Source organism: Cervus canadensis, chromosome 15, assembly GCF_019320065.1.
Source record: "Cervus canadensis isolate Bull #8, Minnesota chromosome 15, ASM1932006v1, whole genome shotgun sequence".
Lineage (NCBI taxonomy): Eukaryota > Metazoa > Chordata > Mammalia > Artiodactyla > Cervidae > Cervus > Cervus canadensis.
The window spans coordinates 56,042,613-56,061,630 of record NC_057400.1 but is presented as its reverse complement, the minus strand read 5'-3'; the positions used below and the strand labels follow the sequence as shown (position 1 = coordinate 56,061,630).

Here is a 19,018-nt window from a genome sequence, read left to right as displayed (position 1 = left end):
ATGTTAAACAGTCTCATTTCTGTCTATTTCTAATTCTTAAGTATAGGGTCTACTCCGCAAAGGGAGAAGGTGGCCAGCATTGACTTTGCTAGGTTGTTTTCCTCATCTTTGTCCTTACCTGGACCTCTTAATAGAAGACAAAAGGTAATGCAAGATAAACATCCTCAGAGACATCTTTTTGGTTTGGGTTTTCATGGATTGTGATCACCAAAAGGTTCCTTACCTGCCTCTAGAGGAAAAATGATTGTTTTGGCCTCTACTGTCCAACCAACCCTTTATGTCTTAGAGGACAGTGATAGTTCAAATGCATAATAGTGATTTTCCATTTCTTCTAATTTTGGATTTTGGCCCCTGGAGGTGATGTTAATACCCACGACCAAATAGGAATTTATTGATATCAATTTTCATAAGTCACCTACCAAGTATGCATGCAAACCAGTAACCTGGATGTTGGAGACATAGTATCCCATCACTCATCCCTAGATCCATAATCTTCCTTTTCTCTGCTTGCCTCACCTTCCTTCCTCTGGGTAATAAGTCAGACTGGTCTAAGTGTGCTGGTGCGTTTACTCATTTATTTAACCAACATGTCTTTCTATTATATGCCAGCCAGTGAACAGAGTATTGGGGATGCAAAACCCAACAAGTTGGGGTTGTTATGTTACAGCTTCTATTTTAGTAAAATTATAGACAAGTCATTAGGCAGTTTTAATCCAAAGTAGTAAGGGCTATGGGAAGACATGTGAGGAAACCTAACCCAACCTTAAGGAACCTGGAAGGTTGAAATCTCTTGCAGAGGACTGAAAGAGTGAGGGTGAGAAGGTGAGGGAAGGGGTTTGGAGGGGAGGGAAGGAGAGGAATCGCATTTGCTAAGGAGGGAGTATTCCTAGAGCATAGTCAGAGAATATTCCAAGGGAACAGGAAAACAGGGAAGTCTTCGGCTTGTTCTTTCTTTGAGATTTGTTGGGGATATGGTTTTTCCAGTATTTTGAATCTAAATTTGTTTCTGGGTGTGTGTGTGTGTGTGTACCTATCTTCTTACCTCTTTTTACCTATTTCCTGCCTAATGGCCTCAGACCCAGAAAAAGAAGAATTAAATAGGGTAAGATGTTGGGACTGGACCCAAATATGCTTTCATTCTTCTACAAGTGCCTGATTATAGTTTCAGGGAGACAGTGATTAAAGACACAAGGGGGACTGTGTCTACATTTTAAGGCACCAACATACAGGGGCAAATGTACTCAAAAATGACCGATCAAAAAACATGGCTCCTGAGGTACGTATGCAGCTGTGACTGGCAAGAACAGAACAGTGATTTTTGTGTCAATGCAGGACAAAGTTGAAGTAACCTGGAATAGACAATTTTATGAAACTTATCTGGAATTTCCAAGGAAGGCTCAGATGATTCAGATGCAGAAGTCCACAGAGCCCAATTTTAAGAAACAATGCTCTGAGAGAATCTGCTTAAAATGAGATGTTTAATTTCCTTTTTTTTTTTTTCTGCGCCTCCATGGAATTGTTTTCCATTCATTTTTGGCTCTTCCTTAAGACATTCCCACTTGATGACATAGAGAGAGCACATTTGCAAATCGCATTCAGGGTGGTGAGAGATAATGAAATTGAAGTGTCAGCAGTTTGCAAAAGGAAGCCTTCCCCCCCTCCCAAGCTCTGTTATTACCTTATTCAATTTGCACTTTATTTTGAAGCACATGTATAGATATAAGCAAATTATTAATTCAAGCTTGTCTTCAATTTTGTGCTTGGCCTGCAAACCTCTAACATCTCTCCCAGTTCCCCAGGCAGACTGCTGAAGGCTTGGTGATAGGCTGAGGCGGGCATATTCATTATTCAATATGAGCTGTAAGCAATTTGATATTTCATGTGCGCATATGGCAGAGCTGAGAGCAAGGTGGGAAAAGTGTCATTCGGGGGAACGCGATCTAGGCTGCTACCATTTTCATGTTTAGCTGAAGGCTTAACATTAGCTATGCTCAGAGGTTCCAAGGTTAAGGATAATTCCATTGAGAATCCTGGTTACAGCCAGGTATTTGTGTCCCTGTGACACGGCCTATTTCTCTGCACAGGAGAGCGCACCTTGAGCCAGGCCTTATGCTCAGCATCGCAGGTTTTGTGTGTTTCATCTGGAGCGCTGAGAATAATGAGATCCTGAGCAGGAAAGGGCAGAGTCCCTGGAAAGCAGCTACACTTGGTAGAGGTGGGGAAATGCCCCCTGCTCCGAGGCTCTGGGAGCATTTCTAGATGGCATCCATGTCGTCCGTCAGCACCTCTGTCCCACTGGTGGGCACCCACAGTGTTTGAAAGAGTCCCGGACCTTATGCAGGTTATAGGAGAAATGTGCCTACTGTCTTCCTTCCTCACACAGCTCAAAGAGTCTTTTCTCTTTCTCTGTATTTGTAGGTTACCACTAGGCTCTAGGATTATAGAACAAAAAGGTCAGTTCATTTCTTTCAATGTCTCTGGTTTTACTATTTGAAAACTTGGGGTTAGAGAAGTGAGGCGATTTGTCCTGGGACATGTAGCGAGTTAGATACAGTCCAAGGGCCAGAACAATTGAGTGATCTTTTTCCTGAGAGAGCGAATACCCTGGAACATACTGAGAGCTCAGTTTATATGTGCCAACATGAAGTCTTTTGTAAACTGTAATATTCTCTTCAAAAGTTCAGTCCAAGACATGTTCATTTTCAAAACCTTCATCTTCAGACATCAGCAAATGCCTTCCTGGCTATCTGAGAGCTCGTGCCTGCAACTTTTGGAGTTCTGGAAGCTGAATCTGGTGCCTTCTCCTTCTCCCATCCCTCCTGCTTTCATCATGTTTTGTGGGTGGATGGCTCGGATCTTCCATGGTTGCTCTGTTAACTGAATAATATCAGGGGTCACTTTGGGATGAGAGCAATCCTTATGTCTAGAATAAACAATGTGGTTTCTTTAAGCAACAGATCTGCAGTTGATGGTCCAGGTTGCTCCTCTGACTCATTTAGCTTACCAAAGACTGAAATGCCTACTTAATTGGCAAGTAAGGACACTCAGGGCATAAATAGTGCGGCTAAATAATACAGGAGACAGTGGTGTTTTAGCTGAACTGCTGGGGCAAATTAACATAGCACTCTATTAGAGTACAGAGTGAAGTTAGAAAGATGAAGACTTAAAAATCTACTTTCCTTGGAGCAACGTTAAGGAGCTTTTGAATTCCCATTCTGTATTTTCTTTAGCTCTCATTTTTCACCCTAGTGCATGCACACACACATGCAGACACACACCATACTTGCTCACACAACATCTACACACATACTCACATTCACACACACACACACACACTTGCTCACACAGACCTCTGCACATATACTCACATTAACACACACACAGTTGAGTCCATTGTTAGACTCCAGATGTGACTCTAAAGCAGTGGTTTTTCCAGTGTGGTCTGAGGAAACCTGTGGGTCTTGAGATTCTTTCAGGGATTCTGTAAAATCAGGCTGTTACTCTTATAGCATTAAAATGTTGCCTATCTTTCTGACTCTCATTTTTCCATAGTGTACAGTGTTTTCCAGAACACACACAACAGGAGCAGGTATGAGAATCTGGCAATTTTCTCTTAAGCTAGACATTAAGCAGATTTGCAAAGATGTAAAACAATGCTGTTATTCTTGGTAAATTTTGTTTTATTCTGTAAAATGTAGCAATTTTACATAAATATATGTCACCTATATAAATATGTAGTGGGTTTATTATTATTATTTTAAAATGAACCAGCAAATGTTTTATACATTTCTCAGTTTTAATTTCTGGTATGGTAAATTTCAATAGTCATAACTCATATAAATAAAAGTTCTTTGGAGTCTTGCATAATTTTTAAAAGTGCAGAGGGGTCCTGAGGCCAAGCATTTAAAAATCACTTCTCAAAAGTGATGAGACTGTTTCTCTCTCTAACAGATGCTGTAGCATACATCAAGTGAGGGTTTCTTCTTTCAAAACAGTCACTTTGAAATCCTATATTCCTAGGTCAGTGATGTCATTGCTCAGTCAATTTTTAAATCTCCCATTTTAGAGCTGTCTTGTTGGCTAGTTTTTTATTTTATCTTCAAACTTCATTTTTGATCCATCATGCTTAATCTCCATCAATAAACTACATTGCTAATTAAACCAGGCTTCAAATGACTTTGGACTCTTTGCAACAGTAAAATCCATCACTCAAGGTACCAGTATCTGGACCAAGTATCAGAAAGATATACCTGAGTTCAGAATACAATTCCTCAAAAGGAGCTACAAAAATATTTTGATAATAGCAGTATCGTGGGAATTTTATAGCTTTCAAGGATTCTGCTTTGAGAGAGATACCTTCGTTGAGAATGTTGAAGTCCTGCCATATTTGTTAAAACTTGATTTCATTATTTTACTGTTTCATCTCATAGCTCGAAAATATAGGACATACACCTAAACGTAGTTTGTATTTTCAAACCAAGTGCATATTTCTATACTAAAATAAAATTTTATAAGCTGTCATATACCTTTTTGGTTGAGTAATAACGGTATCTTATTTTCAGTGCTCTGTGATAACCTTCAGACAGATAAGTACAAGTGAATGCCTTACCCCACTGATGTCTCATAGACCCTCCACTGGACAGGCAGTCTTCTGGTGCTACTTTTATTTTTCCTTGGCTTCACCGAGTGGCTTATGGGATCTTAGTTCCCTCAGACGAGACTTAACCTGTACCGTGGCTGTGGAAGCACTGAGTTCTAAGCACTGGACTGCCAGGGAATTCCCCTGTTGGTGCTATTTTTAAAAGGATGAATTATGTTTTTGGTATTCAGGGGAGGCTTTCTGGTGTTATATTTTAGAACAGGTTGTACACTTTCTAGGAAAGAAAAAGATGGAAGCACGCTTTGCAAATCTTTTAGAAAAGAGAAATCTCAGCATTTCTTGTTAGAGTCATCTTTCACTTGATTGTGTAGCATCATTTGCAGGTGAATTACCCAGGGGAGTTTTGGTGGTGTCCAGGATAAGACTGAAGGGTTAAATGCGATCATTACTCTGAACAATGGAGGATAACCTATTGTGTCTTCTAGAGAGAGACACAGGGTATTGATCCAGTTCCGCTGTGCAGCACTTTGCTTTGCTTATCAGTGAATTTTAAACAGAAAACATCTTGAAGATGCAGGAGCAGAGGCATTTTCAGAAACATCAGGGATAGGCAGGCTCTTGAGTTTACAGTGTAGGAGCCTACACCTACATCACTGAATTATCTAATGTTAGAGTTTTTTTTTTTTTAATAATAGGAAACTACATGGGTTGATAGATTATAAACTGGCTCATCCATTTACATGCTTCTCTTCACTTTCTCACTTCTCCCATTGCAATCTCTGGCACATGTGATTTACTTAGAGGTACTTGTATATAATGTGTTCAGTGAACATCCCTGAAAACAAAAGAGGAACAGCTTAACACTTCTTCCAGTGTTTCTTTTCTTGAAAGTATTATGTACATTAGGACAATTATTTTGTGTGTCTATATATCATATATTTTGTAACCTTGTGTATATTATGTTTTATTACTTCACAGTGAGCACAGAAGCTCAGGTCAAGTACTATGTTTATAACCAAAGACTGATGTCAGAGTTGAGATTCAAACAGAGTCTTTTTGGCTCCAAAGCACAAACTCTTTGCAGTACATCAAACCAGTTTTTCCTTCCCCAATAAAAGAGTCAGTTGAGATGGAAGTTTGTTGTTTTTTTTTTCTTTTAAAGTGAACTAGTTTAAGCATTATTCTGAAAATTGTATTATGATGAACTGTGATGGTATGTTATGTTTCCCCATAATATCCTGCTTAAAGTCATGACTAGATGGATGATAATTGACTAAGGGGTGGGGAACCCAGATCTTCCCCTGGGGAAGGATCTGTGTTGGGCTGGAGAGGTGAGGCAGTAATTTAAGATTTGTTTTTTTTTTTTTTTTTTAAGATTTGTTTTTAATTCATATATGTATCATATTAATTTCCTATTGCTGCTGCAACAAATTGCCACAAATTTAGTGGTGTAAAGCAACACAAATTTATTATCTTATGGTTCTGTAAATCAGAAGTCTGACCTGGGTCTCAAAGTTAAGGTGGGCTAAAGTTAAGGTGGCACAGAGCTGTGCTTCTTTCTGGAGGCTCTAGGGAGTAATCTGTTTCCTTACCTTTTCCAGCTCCTAGAGGTTGCACACATTCCTTGGCTTGTGACCCCCTTCCTTCATTTTCAAAGCCAGCAATGTTGTATCTCTCAGCTTATCTTCTGTACTCATACCTTCCTCTCACTGACTAAGAAAAGGTCCTCTGCTTCAAAGCATTTGTGGATTAGATTGGTCCTACCTGAATAATGTAGGATTTATCTCAAGGCCCTTTAACCTTAATCACATCTGCAAAGTCCCTTTTGCCATGTAAGACGACATATTCATAGATCTAAGGGTTCAGGGAGTGGACATCTTTGAGGGGCCCTTATTCTGCCTACCTCATACTTGATATCTAGCTGAGCATGCTGACATGCCCATGAATAGAATGCACTAAGCTATTCTCATGGAGATGCCCGGTGTCAAAATGACAAAGTGAAATGAGTTTAATGATGAATCAGTGACTTCCTTCAGCAAGTATTTGTTAAGCTTATTCAGGACTCAGCATTTGTTGAGATCAGTGTTTGTTTTTTTTAATTGGTAGACATTTTTTAGGGAAATTTTATGTTTATAGAAAAATTGAGGGAAAAGTACAGTTTCCATAGACTGTCTTTCCCCTTCCCCTCATGTTCCACTATTAATGACATCTCGTATTGGTGTGGTACATTTCTTACAATTGATGAACCAATACTAATATGTTATCTTTGAGCTAAAGCCTATAGTTCACTATTTATGTTGTACAGTTCTGTGGATTTTGCCAAATGCATGGTGTCATATATCCACCATTTCAGTATCATACAGAGTAGCTTTACGCCACTGCGATCTGTTTTCCACCTATTCATCCTGTCCCCTTGCCCTCTAGCCCCTGGCAATCACTGATTTTTTTTTTTTTTTAACCGTCTCCACAGTTTTGCCTTTTCCAGAATGTCATATAATTGGAATCATATAGTATGTAGCCTTTTCAGACTAGGTTCACACTTACTAATATGTATTTAAGGTTTCTCCATATCTTTTCATGACTTAATAGCCCATTTCTTTTTGTTTTATCACTGAATAATATTGCCTTGTATGGGGGTACCACAGTTTATTTACACATTCGCCTACTTAAGGACATCTTGATTGCTTCCAGTTGTTGACAATTATGAATAAATATACTATTAATATTTGTATGCAGGTTTTTGTGTAAACATATGTTTTCAACTCTCTCAGGCAAATATCCAGGAGTGTGACTGCTGGATCATACAGTAAGATGATATTGAGCTTTGTAAGAAATTGCTAAGAGATCAGTGTTTTTAACTTAGAACTTCAGAGTAACTGGGGAAAGTTGAGCTGGCAATGCTTTGCTCCCGTTCCCCAAATTTCAGGAAGTTCTGATTTTATGAATCTTATATATTGAGGGTCTGAGTAAGATTGCATTTACAAAAGGATTCTGATGCTTAAAAAAACAGTTTGAAAGCTTTTGAAAACCTAATGTGCTATTACAAATGTCACCCCCCCCCCCCCACCTTCTCCTCTGCTCTTAATCTTGACTGGGAGTGCCTTAGGTGAACTATATTGTAAAGGGGTAATTAGTGGGACTTTTAGATGTCATATTGCAGTGGGCCAAGTACTGATCACACTGGTGAGAAGGCAGACCAACTTCTCCTGGAGAAAGATAACATTACAGATAGAGCAATGAATTGTCCTAACAATAACATATGAGAGTGTTCTGCTACAGAATATAACTCCCCTGGGGCTTATAACTATGCAGCAACTTGTTTAGATAAAGACACACACCACCTACTTGGATACACACCACTGATGACTGATATACACAGCCTTAATTGACTCTCATGTTCCTTCAGACTGTGGCTTAGTAGCTGGGAGTATAGCTACAGAATGGGTTTAAATCCTAGTTTCACCACTGACTTCTCATCTGACCTGGGCAAGTGACTGATCCTCCCTTAAGCCTCAGTTTCCTTACATAAAATGAGGTAATGGTAATATGTACCTTGTGGGGTTGTTGTGTAGACATAGTGAGAATATGTATGTAAAGCAAAGCATTGCCAGCTCAACTTTCCCCAGTTACTCTGAAGTTCTAAGTTAAAAACACTGATCTCTTAGCAATTTCTTACAAAGTTCAAGTTCCTAGCATATAGTAAGTTCTCAGTAAATGCTAGGCATATAGAAAACTAACTTTATTTTAAACTCCACCTTCTGGTCATTTGTCCCCAAATGATATTCTGATGATGACGTAGGATTAAGTAGGTGATGTTTAATAGCCTTCATTTTATCCAACTCAACAATCCCTATCATTTTGGCAACTGGATTTATTTAACCCCCATCCTCCACTCTCTCTACTTTTCCAGCTCAGTCCCTCTGAGATTTCAGGTCCATTCCTGACTCCAGGCTGATGGTTTTAAGGAGTTCAAGGACATATTCTCACTGATCTACTTTGGTTGGTTTTTGCATCTGGTCGCATGTTGAGCCTGACGGTTTGGCTCTTCTGAGGCTGAGGCCCTGCCATGTGTACCTCTTCCTGAGAGATATTAGAAGAGTTGTTTTTTTTTTTTTTCCACCTACTGTTCTATTTCTGCTGTTGTTTCTTGTCTCTAATCTCAAATTCTCCCTATGCGTGCATGCTAAGTTGCTTCAGTCATGGTTTACTCTGTGCAACCCTATGGACTGTAGCCCGCCAGTCTCCTCTGTCCATGGGGTTCTCCAGGCAAGGATACTGGAGTGGGTTGCCATGCCCTCCTCCAGGCGATCTTCCTGACCCAGGGATTGAACCCAAGTCTCTGATGTCTCCTGCATTGGCAGGCAGGTTCTTTACCACTAGAGCCACCTGGAAAACCCCCACAGTTGAGTCGTAAATCTGTTCATGTACACACCCACCCACTCACTCCTTTAATGTCTCTCATTTGGCTGTAAGCTGGATCACCTGCCAGGTCCTGCCCAGACTGAAATACCAGTTGGCACTTGTTTTAATAGTTCTTTGTTCCTTTTATCCTGGTTTAGACATATCTTCAGCTTCACCTTGTATGTATTTTGCAATCTCTTTGCTGAATGTTGGCTCTGACTCTTCCCTAATCTGACCTACTTGGATCCTTTACTGGAACCTGAAATACTGACCATGGACTCCAGTGTTACCAAAAGACATATCCTATAGATTTTTTAGATTGATCAAAAGAGGTAAATTGTGACATAAGGGCTTTGGCAGGAAATAGATGGTATGTTCAAGATGGATGATTGAGGAGAGATTACTAAACGGACTATTTACAAATGTATGGGTAGGATTGGAGAAAATCAACTAAGCATAATGTATAAACTGCTGGGTTAATCCCAGCACAGAGCTATTATACCTCTAGGTCTGATGAAGCAGGGGAATAAGTGGTTACTGGAACCCAGAGAAAGACAGAATGTGTATAAGTAGAGGGTCACTTGACAAGTACCAAATCCTTCTAGTAAAGCATGCAGCCAGCCCAAAGCCACCATGCTGGGAGGCAGTTCATAAAATAAATATCTTTATCTCATTCTCTTCCTTCCCCGTGCTGATGCTCCCAATGGCTGGACACACCTGGATGCCTGAGACCAAGAGAGCCCACTGGTTCAGTTCACACAGGTCACCCAGGATAGCGAGACGTGTAGAGAGTGGGGCCTGAAAAGGCAAACAGAAGCAAGAAGCCCTCAACTTTGCATAATGTCTGGCTACAGATGGCTTTATTCTTTATGAACACTGAGGGGAATTATGTCAGTGTTAGTATTAAGGATATTCTGCACCTTCTCAGTGACCTTGTGGCTTACTTATTCTGACTGTCTATGACACAGACTACCATTGGGGCAGAACTATATGATGTCACAGATCCAGGACTTTAGCAGTAATAACAATGTTGTTTTGACCCTAAACTTGTGATAGGTGAAAGGCAATAACATCTTGGAATTTATGCTTTGAGGATGGGTGGGTAGAGAATCTATTATTTTATTTATGATTATTAAACACGTTTCATGGGCTGAGTCATACTGTACTCCAAAAAAGCTTGTGTCATCAACTTTCATAATTCATAATTTTATACTCTTATACAAGTGTAAACTCTATTCAAGGGTGTGCTACTTCAAAAAAGAATCAAATACCACTCTAATGGCAGAAAGCAAAGAGGAACTAAAGAACCTCTTGATGGGGCTGAAGGAGGAGAGTGAAAAAGCCGGCTTAAAAAAACAAAGATCATGGCATCTGGCCCCATCACTTCTTGGCAAATAGAAGGAAAAAAGGTGGAAGTAGTGACAGATTTCCTCTTCATGGGCTCCAAAATTACTGAGGATGGTGACTGCAGCCATGAAATTTGAAGATGATTGCTTCTTGTCAGGAAAGCTGTGACAAACCTAGACAGTGTGTTAAAAAGCAAAGATATCACTTTACCAACAAAGGTCCATATAGTCAAGGCTATGGTCTTTCTAGTAGTCACGGACGATTGTGAGAGCTGGACCATAAAAAAGGCTGAGCTCTGAAGAATTGATGCTTTCGAACTATGGTGCTAGAGAAGACTCCTGAGATTCCCTTAGACAGCAAGGAGACCAAACCAGTCAATCTTAAAGGAAATCAACCCTGAATATTCATTGGAAGGACTGATGCTGAAGCTGAAGCTCCAATACTTTGGCCACCTGATTTGAAGAGCCAACTCATTGGGAAAGACCCTGATGCTGGAAAAGACTGAAGGCAAGAGAGGAGCATGACAGAGGATGAGCTGGCTGATGGATCATCAATGCAATGGACATGAACTTGGGCAAACTCTGGGAGATGGTGGGGGACAGGGAGGCCTGGCATGCTGCAGTCCATGGGGTCTTGAAGAGTAGAAAACAACTGGGTGACTGAATAACAATAAGTGTAAACTCTGTTCAAGGGTGTGCTACTTCAGAAAGAATCAGATGGGTCCAAAAAAGTCTAGTTTTCAAGATAGGTAAATGAAGAGGTTATTTGCAACAATAAATGTTGCTTGCTTCTTAAAGTGTTTGAGTATGTGCTCCTTTAGAGTACCAGAATCACAGTAATTTAATGTGAAACATGAATTGACTTATCAGAATGTAATTTTCAAGGCACATCTCTGAGTAAAAAAAGGTAGATTGATACTAATAAGATGTGAAAGAATGAATATTATTTAGGATTAGCAATAACTTCATAGACTTTGTAGTTGGAAGAGTCCTTGGAGTACATGGTGCATCTCTGTCAGGAGCTGGCGAGAGAAACCCCGCCCATGACAAGGTCTGGGTTCAAGGAACTGGCACATAAAGGCGTCCGGACCTCTGGGACCACTCCACATGCAAAGGCATCCGGACCTCAGGGGGTTTCTCAGGACCGCCCCACCATCCACTTCCAGGCTTTCGTCCTTTCATCTTCTGATGCTTGGCGGTCTTCTGTGTTCCCTAAAAACTAGTCTGACTCTTACCTAAAATCCCTCCTTGAAACCTTTGCATGGCAGCAACACAGTCCCTGGGGGCACATGGGCCCCAATAAACAGGGCAGAGGTAAGGAAAATATTACACAGGATATCCTGCCTCTGCTGGCTCTGTTGGAATTATGATTGCCAATTTAGAATCTGGAATGCTCATGATTGCACAAAAACCCTTCTAGCACAAAACCAAATCTGCTAACAACAGGCCTATCTATCCCATAAGAAAAAGTAGATAAAGAGTCCATTAGAGATTGAGAAGATTCCTTAGGGTGTGATCAGGAGGGAATTCATGAGACCTCTGACCCTTAGGACTACATACCAGAGCTAAATCCAAGCTTGGCTGAGCTTCCCAAGATAAGGTTTGTAGATGGCTTTTCACAGTTGACTAGCTGCTGCCACTGAATTGTTTAAAAGTTATGTGTAGGTATTGATTGTTCTGAAAAGTTATTTATGATGTCACCCATGATTATGCACCTGGTACAATCTTATCATTCCCCCCTCCTTAAACCTCTTTAAAGGATTATTGGTTTTAGGGTATATAAGCACTGATGTAAAAGAATAAAATAGTCTTGATCCTGCACTCAACCAAGATTCGACTTGCTTTCTTTTCTTTGCCAATGCCGCTCATCCAAAGGGAACCCCTGGACTCCTCTGGGGCTGGACCCCACACATCTCCTCAGCTAATGCCAGGAAGAAGGGTCTTCCATACCCCAAAAAGTTCATCCAAGCCATACTTGATGTATTTTTCAACAAATAACAGTTGTCAAGGTTCAGATAAACATAGTCTTAGTTTATCATAATAAAATGGCTCATTGCATTATAATTAGCTATTATTGAGATAGGAATCAATCAGATTTGAGCAGCAAAAATCCTCATTTGCATCAAGTAGTTTAATTGAAGGATGACAGAGTAGGGGACTGGTTGAATTGAGATGAAACTGATGAAAGAGACCTTGAGAGATGAGGGGCCTGACATCTCACTTTGGATAGGTAAGGACCTTGATGCCCAGATGCTTTGCACCCTGCTGGTAAGTATAATGCCCAAGGTCAGGGAGTTGGTGTAGGAACTTGCACTCAGAGCACCCTCCACCAGGTCAGTGTGGGGGGATGAACTTATAACGAGCAGGAAGGGTGAAGACAGAAGCTTCCCCTGGAGTGGGAGTGTCCTGCTACTTGGCATGACTATGAATCCTTTATTTTATAAGGGGGAAGATGGAGCTGATGATTACTCAGCATTGGTCTAGTATTGAAATGTGTTAGATTGGGTTTAGAGATGGCCAGGAATCATTTTTGGAGAAGGCAATTGGCAACCCACTCCAGTACTCTTGCCTGGAGACTCCCTTGGACGGAGGAGCCTGGTAGGCTGCAGTCCATGGGGTTGCTAAGAGTTGGATACGACTGAGCGACTTCACTTTCACTTTTCATTTTCATGCATTGGAGAAGGAAATGGCAACCCACTCCAGTGTTCTTGCCTTGAGAGCCCCAGGGACAGGAGAGCCTGGTGGGCTGCCGTCTGTGGGGTCGCACAGTCATACACGACTGAAGTGATGCAGCAGCTGCAGCAGGGATCATTTTCATTTCCAGGGGAAAAAAGGAGAGGACTTTATGAATACCTATAAATCCTGCCATTTACAGTAGCCTAATGGAATGAAGTTAAAAGTAGCCGATTTCATTTTCTTACTGGATACAATTAGCTGATCAAATGCATCAATTTGGTAGATTCAGCTGATTGAATTGAAGTTAGCATGCTGTTTAGCAAAATATAAACGTGGCTAATATAACTGATCCTTTTTTTTCACTTTGTACTTATTATTATGGCTCTTCTACATTTTCTGGTAATTAATCCCCTCAAGCTCCCATTCTAATTTGCCAAAGGCAGGCCCAATTTTGGAGAAGGAGCTTAGGTAGCCGACCATGTGATAATTCCATAAAGCCAGGCTATTGATGATCCCTGGCCTGGTTGCTTTAAAATTGCTGCAGTAGGTTGCCAGAATGCCCTCTGGAGATTAGAGCCCTGGGAACAAACCAGCATTTTTAAGGATCTCCCCAGATAATTCTGAAACCCTGTTATGTTTAGGGGCTAATGATCAAAGGTTATGTTTCCAAGGATTGACAATTCTGAATATAATTTTCTCCCCAGACTTTCTGTGTGTTAGTCACTCAGTTGTGTCTGACTTTGTGACACCATGGACTGTAACCCACCAGGCTCCTCCGTCCATGGGATTTCCCAGGCAAGAATACTGGAGTGGGTTGCCATTTCCTTCTCCAGGGGATCTTCCCGACCCAGGGATAGAACCCAGGTCTCCTGCATTGCAGATGGATTCTTTACTATCTGAGCCACCAGGGAAGCCTTTAAGATTATCCTCTTAAAAAATGTAAATGTTCTGGCAAAGTTAATACATAAGTCCTTTAATCCTGGAGGGGAGAGTTATGGGGCTGGTGGGTGGGGAAGTAGAGAGACAGTGGGGTAGGAGCAGAAAGAAGATGGTGGCAGGGAGGCCTGAGGAATGAGGACTCAGGAATCAAAAGGTCTGGGGGGAGAACCAAAAATAAACTTGACCCATTTGACAAACATCTCAGGACCAGTTCTGGATAAGTGAACAAAGCTTGTAACCTTTGCTCTCCTACTTCCTTTGAGATGAAGCGATAATAGTAAGTAGGGGAGAAGGGTTGTTAGCTTTCAAGAATTTATATGGTGGTGTGATTTTTATCCTCCTCTCGACCTAAGAAACAATACAAAATTGAACAGTTAAGCGAACTAATCAGCAAGTCTGAATGCTGACCTCAGTTTTGGGGAACTTTTATTAGAGTTTGTTAGATGTGAAATATTCTGATTTCTCCAAGAGAAGCCCAGTTCTGTAATTTGATGGTGTAAAGTTGAATGTTCCAGTTAGTGAATATTTTTCTTAATATCGAAGAATGTAAATACACCATAACTGAGCATATTCTACAGTCCTAAAGAAAATAGGGTTCTCCTGGCATGCCTGGCGGGAAAAGTGGAGTGCTGGTGAAATTAGGAAGTTCCTTGGTGCCAGGCTCTGGGTCCTGGGTCCCAGGCTGCACTGTGGAGGTCCGCCAGACACAGCACTGCCCCTTCCGGGTGTGAGGCCGGAGCCCAGACAGCCAGCAATGAGACTGGAAAACTACCGTCATTAAAAAGAGCTCCTGGTGCTTCTTGCTTCGGAATTGGAAAGAAATAAGACCTCATTTTCTCCTGTATTTGAACAGATTTTCGGTTATCTGAGATTTCTCCCTAAGCTTAAGGCATTCGCTTCTCCTTGAATTGTGCCTTGTCCATTTTTGTTAAGGCCATGACACATGAAACTGTGATTTACTCATCTCTGTAATTAGATGTAGTGATTAGAATCCCCTTTATCTTACTCTGCAGTTTCACTTTATGGGGAATTATGAAAGAATAATAGGTAAAAAGTTCAGAATGGGGGAAAGAATAAACAGAATGCTGAATGGTAAAAGGAGACAGAATGCTGAATGGATAATAAAATATTTAGTGCTTTTCAATTAACTGTTCTCACGATTAGTACACTAGTATATTATATCATAAAAATCATGTCTATTAATTTTTTGCAGCCATTATCTTGACTGTGATTTACTCCCCTCAAATCATTAACAATGCCATTAAAAAGGAGGATGGAGATGAACATCCTGGAGAGAGTTCAGGGATGTAATAGGATTATTGTTCAGGGTCACGGAGAGATTGAAGACCAGTGAATGGAGGGCGGGGTTTTGAGAGTGATGCTGGGTAAAAGGAGAAAATAGAGTAAGGCGCAGAGCCCCAGGGTTTGAGAGACAAGCCTGTCACTTGGTGCTGGAGTGTGGGGAGAGTGCTTTGGATGAGGCAATGCTGCCTTAATCTGTGGAAGATGTGGGTTATGGAAAGCCCAGTGACTAGGAAAGCATGGCTTTTGCTCACAGTGGAATTTCATACACCCAGGGAGAAGATAAATATGTGTGTGTGTAAAAGTCCCCGGGGTCCTATTGGAGGCGGTGAGCATTCCTGTTCCAGGTTATGCGGGCGGTTTGAGGGCAGCGTTTCCACCCAGCCAAAGAAAGGGCTGTGACTCTTCATAAATAGTTCTCTTCTTGGGAAAATGAGATAAGCTCTATCCCCAGAAAAATGTTAATCAAGTACACCAGCGAAATTCGAGCTCTGTAGAGTGGTCCTGCAGCCATGCATTTTGAATTTACTTGTGGAAATCTCTTTCCTTTGTATTATTTACCTGAGTGTCTATCTTCAAGTACTCAGTTAATCAATATTTAATTCATCAATGTGTTCTTGGTTCTGCCTCATTAGAACCTTGAAAATATCTTTTGGCTGTACTCTAACATAGGAATTATATTAATATTAAAAACAATGCCTGGAAGATTTTTTATTATTTTTTTAAAGTTTCTTGTTTTTTCTCTTTTCACTGGTAACTGGGACAACCATAGGGCCTTAGCAAATACAGAATCTGTCTTTGAAATTCAGAGTTTGAAAATTTTAGTTTTCTATCTGGGCTGTGAAGAGTGTGCATTGGAGGTGGGCCGATTAATTCCCTTTATATTTATATTGTGCAAGTCAGTGTAGAAGCCAGAGTGAAAATCCTCTGGTTTTTAAATTTTAAGTAGGTCTTTTCAAGTGAAGTTTGGCTGCAAGACCTAGCCTCATAAAACAAGTTAATCTGTACAATTTCATAATCAGGAAACTGGGACTAACAAATCAATGACAGTATTTTTAGCAGCTTAGTATACTTATGAGTTAATACCACTTTTAATCATAACATCTCTTTACTCTAGTAGCAGCCACAGAAGTCAGCATTGCTGCTCACGGCCTGTTCTTGAAACACTAGACTGAAACCTCAAGAAATTTTTAAATAAAATTCTGATCACAGTGTTTTATAATCCAGAATTCAGGTGTTATTCTAGATTAGTTTTCCTCATTCCCACTCTCAGGTTATATATATATGTGTGTATTGTTGGTTGGCTTATGCTCAGGTACTCAGGCATGCCCACCTCTTTGTGACCCCATGGACAGTAGCCCGCCAGGCTCCTCTGTCCGTGGGGTTCCCCAGGCAAGAATACTGGAGTTGGTTGCCATAATATACATAAAATATAATTATATGTGATATGTAAATATATATAAAATTATACATTTGTATATGAATAATATAAAGCCTTCCCTGGTGGATCGGTGGTAAAGAATCTGCCTATAATGCAGGAGACTCAGGTTCGATTGCTGGGTCGGGAAGATCCCCTGGAGAAGGAGATGGCAACCTGCTCCAGTATTCTTGTCTGGAGAATCCCATGGGCAGAGAAGAGCCTGGGTTACAGTCCATGTTAAAAGAGTCAGACAGGACTGAATGACTAAAAAACAACAATAAAATATATAAACACATTATTTATAACATATTTAAACAATATATATAACAATTTACATTACGTATATAATCATATATTGAAATAATATATAAAATAAAATAAATTTTAATATATATTTATATACATAAAATTACCCTGACAGCCATATAAATGGATATATGGACAATAGTCCAAACTACACATTAATTCACTTTCATGATCACTTCTGAATGCCTCATGTGAATCAAATCATGACCAACAGTGGTCTTTAGAATATTTAGTCTTTAGAATCTATAATGAATGGCTTTGCTATGCAGCCCACAAGCCTTCCCTGAAGCCTTGGATGAAGACCCTTTTCCTAACAGGGCCTCTTGTGGTCACAAACTGTTCCACAAAGTTGGCAGCAGCCCCCTTTTCTCTCATTTTCTCAGTGGGCATGCCAGACCAATGGTTCTCAACCTTGGCTGTGTATCAGGGTTTTCAAACCAGAAATTCTTAAGCCCTACCCATGGAAATTCTGATCCAGTCCCTTGGGGGTGAGACTTCACAGTTAGTACTTTTTAAAAGCTTCTCAAGTGGTGATTTCAGCTTCCAAGAACAGAGTTAAGACTTGCTGCCCTGGGTAGTTTGAAAGAAAGGTTACTTGTACACCCAACAGGTGACTTAAAATTTTTGAAGACTCACCAAGGAGTAGTGTCTCCCCCTAGAATATTAAATGCTCTGCTTTCAGCAGCCCTATTCATTTACAAAAGACATGGATACACCTTCTGCCTAATTCTGGTGTCCTTCCCACCCCTTAACGATAAACACTGGTGTCTCTTCCCTAAGGAACTGTCCTCTTCTTCTAGTCCAGAGGGGTGCAGAGCATCCCACTGCTCACTGGCTGAAGTCTCGCTGCCACTGTCAGAAGCATTCTGGGGGACTGAATCCTGGTTGTTAATCCCATGTCAGAGGAATGGGATGCTCAGCAGCTTCTAGGCATGTTGATCTTGCCTTCCCTATGGCTGAGAGAGGTCAAGTTCATGACCCATACTCTTGCAAGTCATGGTCATATTTCTTTCAGTAATGTCTAACCTAGGACCAGTTGGTATACATTATCCTGAGACAGAGAATAACTCACTTGAATAATATACCAAATGTTACTTGATATCTCTAGCGAAGGGTTTCTCAAAAGCAACACTATTAACAGTTTATCCATCAACATTGGATTATTTTGTTGTTGTTGTTGTGAGTGCTGTCTTATGTATTGTAAGGTGTTTAGCAATATCCTTGGCCTCTGCATGCTAGATGGCACTAGCACCCTTCCACCCAAGTCAGGACAATCACAAATGTCTCCAATCATTGCTACCCTGGGGGGAAAATCATTCCCAGTTGCGAACCACTGCTCTAAGGTACAAGCTTGCAAATTAATCATTATGAATCTGGCAGGGGTCAGAGTGAGCAAATGTTGCATTCCATTCCTTTGTTACTGCTTTTAGAATGGTGCACCTTTGGTCAGATTTACTGGAGTTCTGCTTAGATGTTGTCTCAGAAACACACTCTGAGATGGAGATTAGCCCTAGGAAGGTTTGTTGAGGGATGTTCCTGGGACACCTGTAGGGAATGAGGGAAGAGGTTTGGGTAGAAGCAAACACTGAACTGATGGACAGTTATCCCAAATTGAGGTGAAATAATCAGAATTGCTGGATAGCTGGCCTCAGCCGATCCCAGGTGGAGCCCTGCAGCTGGGATGACCTTTCAGATTTGCCCCAAATTGAGGCAAAGTAATCAGACCTTTGAACCCTCTCTAGCAGCCAGTCATTGAATTTGGGCTCCCCGTCCTGCCCTGCCCCCAGGGATGATGGCAAGGGATAGAGGTTAACCTCAGTGAGGCAGCTGTCTTTAGTCAAGGGCAATTCCTGCAGAGGGACTTGGCTGTGATCTGGTCAGGGGTCAAAACTCCAGACATCAGAATGAATGAGTCTTCACCCTGAGAGGTGATCTGGGCAGGGCACCATACGTTAAAAGAAAACAGTTTTAATTCATTTTACTGCTGCTTTGAGGCTGAGCATATGATAGCATAAGAAGTGTAGTCCA

The 19,018-nt window shown here is 40.9% G+C and overlaps 1 protein-coding gene across 6 annotated transcripts in view; it reads left to right on the top strand.

Moving 5' to 3' along the window:
• LOC122453800 (histone-lysine N-methyltransferase SUV39H2-like) overlaps nucleotides 1-19,018 on the top strand; it is a 380,431-nt gene that overhangs the window by 118,101 nt on the left and 243,312 nt on the right. Inside the window, exon 7 of one of the 6 annotated variants that reach the window (XR_006273178.1) lies at nucleotides 47-5,943. The exons of the other annotated variants lie outside the window; for them this stretch is intronic. The gene's annotated coding sequence lies outside the window, so the exon portion shown is untranslated. Of the gene's footprint in view, nucleotides 1-46; nucleotides 5,944-19,018 lie in introns of those variants that run through there. 6 annotated transcript variants of the gene reach the window in all.